We start from the raw sequence: 8229 nt of genomic DNA, 5'->3' as shown, positions 1-8229 counted from the left end.
AAAACCTGAGTTGTGTTTGTGGCAGGTGAGTAGCAGTGCACAACGCAGGGCTCCTGCAACAACTTCAAGGGCCTGGGGCACCAGCTGCCTCTGCTGTCGCACATACAAGAGAGTATGAACAGTCACTGCAACAAGGCGAATCAGGAGCGCTGAAGTTTACACAAGCCTCTTTGTTATCAATTTTTATTTTATTCAGTTTTCACTAGGAATTTATTACTAATTATTCCGTAACAAAACCAGGTAAGCGTAAGTGCAAAACTATTAATATTTCTTGGTAAATATCAGGGTTTATTTTTGTGGATGAAAAGGTAAGGGAAAAGTGCTCAGTATAGATAAATACTCTGAATTTTGTTCATCAATATTGTTTGCTGTAGAACTAAAACAGAATTCAAAACACAAGGCCATCTCTGATTTTAAGAAAAGTGTCTCTCTAATAACCTCAGCTATTCTTTCATTTGTATAAACGGCTTACTGTTGTAGACTTAGAACTGTTAGCCTATAATTATTTATATTTAATAATGGGGCACACCATCTGCAGTGCAAACAGAGAACTTCATCCTTTTCTCCTGTTTTTGTTTTTTAAAAAACATTTGAATGCTTCCTTGGGGTCTGAAATGTATTCTCATACAGATTTTCATTTCCTTCACATGTTAATGTGTCAGATCTTTAAACTGTTACTTGTGAAGAGCTTGGCATGTGGGGGCACGAGATTCATCAGTACATTCAGACGCACACACACGTCAGAACTTGCATGCATGCTTCTTTGCTTATTTCTCTTGTAGACAGATATGTCACTTTAGTTCAATGGGTAGCTTTGCATATACATACAGATTAATGCATTATCATAATACAATATCTCATGTAATGAATTGTGCTTTCTTAATAAAACAAGCATTTATAGAATCATAGAATACTAGGACTGGAAGGGACCCGAGAGGCCATCAAGTCCAGCCCCCTACCCCAAGGGCAGGACCAAGTACTGTCTAAACCATCCCTGATAGACATCTATCTAACCTGTTCTTAAATATCTCCAGCGATGGAGATTCAACAACCTCCCTTGGTAATTTATTTCACTGTTTGACCACCCTGACAGTTAGGAACTTTTTCCTAATGTCCAGCCTAAACCTCCCTTGCTGCAGTTTAAGTCCATTGCCTCTTGTTCTATCCTCAGAGGCCAAGAAGAGCAAGTTTTCCCCTCCTCCTTATGACACCCTTTTAGATACCTGAAAACCACTATCATGTCCCCTCCCAATCTTCTTTTCCAAACTAAACAAACCCAATTCTTTCAGCCTTTCTTCATAGGTCACATTCTCCAGACCTTTGATCATTCCTGTTGCTCTTTTCTGGACCCTCTCGAGTTTCTCCACATCTTTCTTGAACTGCAGTGCCCAGAACTGGACACAATACTCCAGCTGAGGCCTAACCAGCAGAGAGTAGAGCGGGAGAATGACTTCTCATGTCTTGCTCACAACACACCTGTTAATGCATCCCAGAATCATGTTTGCTTTTTGTGCAACAGCATCACACTGTTGACTCATATTTAGCTTGTGGTCCACTATAACCCCTAGATTCCCTTCTGCTGTAGTCATTCCTAGACAGTCTCTCCCCATTCTGTATGTGTGAAACTGATTGTTCCTTCCTAAGTGGAGCCCTTTGCATTTGTCCTTATTAAACTTCATCCTGTTTACCTCAAACCATTTCTCCAATTTATCCTGATCATTTTGAATGTTGACCCTATCCTCCAAAGCAGTTGCAACCCTTCCCAGCTTGGTATCATCTGCAAACATAATAAGCGTACTTTCTATGCCAATATCTAAATCGTTGATGAAGATATTGAACAGAACCAGTAGATAGTGACATGTGAATTGCACAAAAGTAGGGTGAAAATTGAAAAAAAAACCCGAATAATATTTTTGTAAGACAGAAATTTTTTGGTAAAAATCAGCTTGAACTGAAAATGAAGGAGCTTGAGTTTAGGTAAGTAACAAGCAACTGTTAAAAGCCTGTCAGCTTTAACAGCCATATGATGCACATATCTCTAAACAAGCACAGAGAGGCACAAAGGGTCTTTTTGTTAAGATGAGAGATGAAGTGATTCATATTTACACATGGATTTTTTCCCATATATTTAGCAATTGTTCAGACTTTTGGCGCAGTGATCCCTCCTTCAATTAATCATCTCTTCAAACTGCAAGAACTGCCCAGTGTAGCAGTCCATCTGATTCATACTCACATGTACTGATTGCACCATTGTTATGAATCTTCTGTCATCCAGCGTGAGGAAGTGAAGTGTTAGTTTTTATCTTTACTCTTATTTCAGAAATTCTCAGGCAAGTATATGTGGGAAATAGCACACAGTATTCACCTTCTTCAATGTTTATATTGGTAGTATGGTTCTATATTCTTGGTACATTTTCACTATATAGGAGAACTGTTCATGGAAGCATTCAACATTTATCTAACCCGAAGCTTCCCATTTTATTCAGTTCATACAGAGCAACATAAATAGTAGATGCAACCTGGAATTATCAGTTGAGTGAGATGTGCATAGATTTTGCAAATTTGCCTAAAATAGCCAGGTTTTGTTGGAGAACAAGAGGCACTCTTGACAGGACCTTGTGACTGTTCCATTGCGAGTCAACTGGAAAGGTTGCCCAGTGTTCATTTGGAACGAATTCCCTCATTATTTGTCACTTGCATTCAAGCAAAACATGAGGGCTGTGTCTACATTAGCCCAAAACTTCACAATGGCCATGAAAATGGCCTTTTCGAAGTTTACTAATGAGGCACTGAAATACATATTCAGCACCTCTTTAAAATGCCAGCAGCCACAGCACTTTGAAATTGATGCGGCTCGCCGCCGCGCGGCTTGTCCAGATGGGGATCCTTTTCGAAAGGACCCCGGCTACTGTGAAATCCCCTTATTCCTAACAGCAGATGGGAATAAGGGGATTTTGAAGTTGCTAGGCTCCTTTCAAAAAGGAGCCCCGTCTGGACGAGCTGCGCGGTGGCGAGACGCATCAATTTCAGTATGTATTTCAGCACTTCATTAGTAAACTTCGAAATGGCCATGCAAATTTGCATGGCCATTTCGAAGTTTTGGGCTAGTGTAGACATAGCCGAGAAGTTATTTATCACTAACGAATGCAAGCCTTACTAACAAGGAAAAAGCTTTGCCTTTAAACCACTGGTTCCCAAACTTTTTGGCATCACGTCCCCCCTTTGATTTTTGAGAAACCCTCACGCCCCCCCACCTCTTCTTTACCATCATCCAACCCCCTTCTAACAAAAAAAAAAGATCTGTAATCGAAAATAAACACAAAAACTTGATATAAAATTGTTACTTAAAATAAAAAATAAGCACAAATAGTTTTTCTTGGCCCCTTGTGGGTGCCTGGTGCAGCCCCAGCTGACCAGCTGCCTGAGCCCTGTGCCAGTTGCCAGAGCTGCCAGTCCCAGCTGCCTGCCCACCTGAAACCTGTGCTGCCAGAGTCGCCCTTCTGAGCTGATTGAGCTCCACGCCACTGGTGCCAGCTACCCGCCTTCCTGCCTGCCAACCTCCAGGGTCCCACACTGCCAGGGCCAGCCACTACAGTTGCCCACTGGAGGCCCAGACTGCTAGGGCCAGCCACCCGCCTGCCAGCCCAAGCCCCATGCTGCTGGGGCCAGCCACCCAGCCGAACCCCATGAGCCCCGCAAGTCCCCACACCTAAGCTCGTCCTCTCCCCCAAAGCCAGGCATCTCCAGACCTCCACTCTTACTCCATCCCCATACCCCCCATCTAACCCCATCCTCTTCTTCCCACTCTCCTCCCCAACCCAGACTCACCTTTGCAGGAGGCAGCTAGGTCCACATGGGTCTTCGCCAGCTGCCTGCTTTTTATAGCAGCTGCTCCGGGATGCCCATATAAAATGGCAGGGGCTGAGAGCCAGAAGCAAAGGCCAGCTTTTTCTTCGGGTGGGAGGAATGATGGGGGGGGCTACGTCGCCTTGCGCCTGCGCCCCAGCCCCTGGAATTTCTTCACACCCCCAGTTTGGGAAACCATGCTTTAAACCCTAGTATTGTCTTTGTTTACTTAGTTTTAATCTACACATGAAGTAGCATTACACTGATACTAATGGGGCAGCATTACCCATCTCCCATTGGATCCAATGTGGCAATTAATAAACAAGGTGTTATCAAGAACAAGTTATATTCTTGATAGCTGTTCCCAGTTATTTTCTTTCCCAGGCTTACAGAGAATTACTGTCATGGATGAAATTTATTGCTGCCTTCAGGGCTGAGAGTGGCGGTGGTTGTGATGTTGACGTTTTATGTGGATTTCGCAACCTTAAGAAAGGGCTGCAGCCTGGAAAGAGAAGTTATTCACCGTAGTAACAATGGTTCTTCGAGATGTGTCCCTGTGGGTGCTCCATGATAGGTGTTGGGCTCACCCCGGCGCCACAGATCGGATCTTTCCAGCAGTTTCTGCCGGACCGCGCATACGCCAGCGCGCGCCGCTCCCCTGCACGCTCCCAGCCACATGCGCGATCCGGTCCCTGCCAGTTCCTTGACCAACTGCCTCGGATGCTCCTGAAAAACACTAAACAGAGATCCGAAGCAGGGAGGATGGGCGGGTGGTGGAGCACCCATGGGGACACATCTCGAAGAACCATCGTTACTACAGTGAGTAACTTCTCTTTCTTCCTCGAGTGTCCCCGTGGGTGCTACACGATAGGTGACTACCCAGCAGTAACCCAAGAAAGGAGGTGGGTAATCGGGTTATGTGCAGCTTGCCCCCGAAAGGACCGCTGTTTAGAGGCGGGTATCCTCTTGGAATACCCGGTGTAGGGCATAATGCTTGGCGAAGGTGTCATGGGATGACCAGGTCGCCGCTCTGCAGATGTCTTTTAGCACGATGCCCTTGAAAAAGGCTGTTGATGCCGGCACCGCCCGGGTGGAATGAGCCCTAGGCGGGGCCAGTAAAGGAGTCTTTCGAAGTTCGTAGCACATCTTTATGCAGGACACAATGTGCTTCGAGATTCTCTGTGAAGAGAGACCCTCTCCTTTTGACCTGGGAGCGAGAGAGACTAAGAGTCTGTCTGTTTTCCGGAAGGACTTAGTTCTGTCTATGTAGAAGGCCAACGCCCTCCTCACGTCCAGGAGGTGCAGGCGTGCCTCCTTGCTGGAGATATGAGGCTTTGGGTAAAACGAGGGTAAAACTATAGGTTCGTTATGATGGAACTCTGAAGAAACTTTCGGAACAAAGGCTGGGTGCAGCCGTAAGGTTACCGCCTCCTTTGAGAATACCGTGCAGGGCGGCGTTGCCATAACTGCTGCGAGCTCACTCACCCTGCGAGCTGATGTGATTGCAAGAAGGAAGGTTGTCTTTATTGTAAGGAGACGGAGGGAAACCGTGGCTAAGGGTTCAAAGGGTGGTCCTGTTAGCGCGCTGAGCACCAGGTCCAAGCTCCACGATGGTGGAAGTGGTTTCCGAGGCGGGTACAGGTTTACCAGCCCCTTCAGGAACCTGGTAACAATAGGATGGGCAAACACCGTGGGCCTTTCCTCTTCATGCTGAAACGCCGATACAGCGGCGAGATGGACCTTCAACGAGGAGACGGAGAGCCCGCCTCTCTTGAGGTCCAGTAAGTATTCTAGTATGACAGGTATAGGCACTTCAAGGGGAGCTAACTGCTTGGTGGAACACCATGCAGTGAATCGAGTCCATTTTTGTTTGTAGGTCTTCCTGGTGGAGATCCTTCGGCTACTTTCCAGGACTTGTTGTACTCCCTCCGTACATGTACTTTCTAGGGAGCTGAGCCATGGATTAACCATGCTTGTAGGCGCAGGCCTCGGGGGTGTGGATGCACTATGGACCCCTGGGCCTGCGTGAGCAGGTCCGGCGCTACCGGAAGGGGAAGCGGTGGACGATCCGACATGTGGAGAAGCAAGGGGAACCATTGCTGTCGATCCCATGTGGGGACCACTAGGATCATGCGGGCTCTCTCCCTCCTGGCTTTCTGCAGGACCTTGTGGATGAGCACCGTGGGGGGGAACGCGTAAAGCAGTGGGCCCTTCCACGAAACCACGAACGCGTTCCCCCAATGACCCCCGCCCCAGTCCTGCCCTGGAGCAGTATTGGGGGCACTTCTTGTTGTGCTGAGTGGCAAACAGGTCTATCTGGGGAAACCCCCATACATGAAAAATTGGTCGTAGCAGATCGGAGCTGATCTGCCACTCGTGTGTGAGTGCGAAGTGCCTGCTCAGCTGGTCTGCCTTCATGTTGTGAGCGCCTGGTAAGTACGAGGCTTTCAACGTTATATTGTTGGCGATGCACCAGTTCCACAGCCGGACTGCTTCCGCACATAAGGCACGGGATCGAGCTCCGCCTTGTCGATTTATATAAAACATGGTGGAGATATTGTCTATATTGATCCCGACTACCTTGCCTTGTATGTGGTCTTGAAAGTGTTTGCAGGCGTTGAACACTGCTCTGAGCTCCAGTATATTTATATGCAGTGACTGTTCCGTAGGGGACCACAGTCCTTGCGTCACCTTTTCGCCAATATGTGCTCCCCACCCTATGTGGGAGGCATCGGTGGTGAGAAAAATAGAGATTTGTGGTTGGTGAAAGGCTACCCCTGTTAGCATGTTCTTGGGTTTTACCCACCATTGCAGGGATCTGCGCACCTCTGTCATGGGCGACACCACCCTGCGGACGGTACGGGATGCTGGCTTGTAAACGCTCGCCACCCAATGTTGTAGGTTGCACATATACAATCTGGCGTTCTGTACCACGAATGTTGCCGCTGCCATGTGGCCGAGCAGCTGCAAGCATGTTAAAACCGGCACCGTGGGGCTGTATGTAATGACTTGTACCAGGGAACGGATGGCGCGAAAGTGAGCGTTGGGTAGATAAACCCTTGCTGTGATAGAATTTATGCGTGCCCCTATGAACTCTATGTCCTGTGTGGGGTCGATCTTTGGCTTGGCAAGGTTGATGACCAGGCCCAGCGAAGAAAACATGTTTGCTGTTACGCGTATCATGCGTAGTACCTCCGCCTTCGAGGCCCCTTTCAGTAGGCAGTCGTCCAGATATGGGAATATAAATACCCCCGTCTGTGCAGGTAGGCTGACACCACTGCCAGGGTCTTGGTAAAGACTCTGGGGGCCGAGGAGAGGCCGAACGGCAGAACCTTGTATTGGAAATGCTCTTTGCCAACCATAAACCGGAGAAAACGTCTGTGAGCCGGATGGATCGTTATATGAAAATACGCATCTTGTAAGTCGAGGGCTGCAAACCAATCTCCATCATCCAGTGCCGTGAGTATAGAGGCGACTGTGATCATCCGAAAGCGTTGTTTGCGCAAGTACTGGTTGAGGCCTCGAAGATCTAAGATGGGCCTCCAGCCTCCTGTTTTCTTCTCTGTGAGGAAGTATCGTGAATAAAACCCTTTCCCCTGGAGTCACTCCGGCACTCTTTCCACCGCTCCTATAAGCATCAGGTGGTCACCTTGTGCTTGAGTTTCACCTCGTGGGAGGCATCCCTGAGATGAGGCCTGGGCGGAGGCCTTGGTGGTGGGAGCGACTGAAAGGGGATCACGTAACCCATGGCTATGATCTCTAGTACCCACTTGTCTGTGGTGATCTTTTGCCATTGTGAGTGGAACGGTCGGAGGCGATGATGGAACATTAATTGTGGATGACATTGCGCGATGGTGGTAATAGTGCAGCCCTCGACCTGTCTGTCAAACTTGTTGCTTTTGGGCCTGCCCCGAGGATGCACGGCCTTGTTGGGAATGTCGCCTAGGAGTTCTATATTGTTGTTGCTGTTGATGCCGCCCTTGGTCGTAGCCCCGTTGGTACTGAGCACGCTGAGGTTGGTACGGGTATCGCCTTTGTTGAGGGTAATACTTTTTCTTTCTGTATGGAGGGGTATAAATACCCAGGCTTCTGAGTGTGGCTCTTGAGTCTTTACTGGAATGAAGGACCGAATCAGTTGACTCTGCAAACAAGTTCTGCGTGTCAAAAGGGAGATCGACAATTTTTGCCTGCAGATCCCTCGGGATACCCAATGTCTGGAGCCAGGATTCCCTGCGCATGACCACTGCCGTAGCCGTTGAGCGTGCCACTGTGTCCGCTACGTCCAGGGCGATCTGGACTCCCGTCCTTGAAGCTGCATAGCCCTCTTGCACGATGGCCTTCAGCACCGGCTTCTTATCTTCTGGAAGTGAATCCATGAGAGAA

This window comes from Carettochelys insculpta, chromosome 3 (assembly GCF_033958435.1).
Source record: "Carettochelys insculpta isolate YL-2023 chromosome 3, ASM3395843v1, whole genome shotgun sequence".
Taxonomy (NCBI): domain Eukaryota; kingdom Metazoa; phylum Chordata; order Testudines; family Carettochelyidae; genus Carettochelys; species Carettochelys insculpta.
This window is presented reverse-complemented; position numbering follows the sequence as displayed.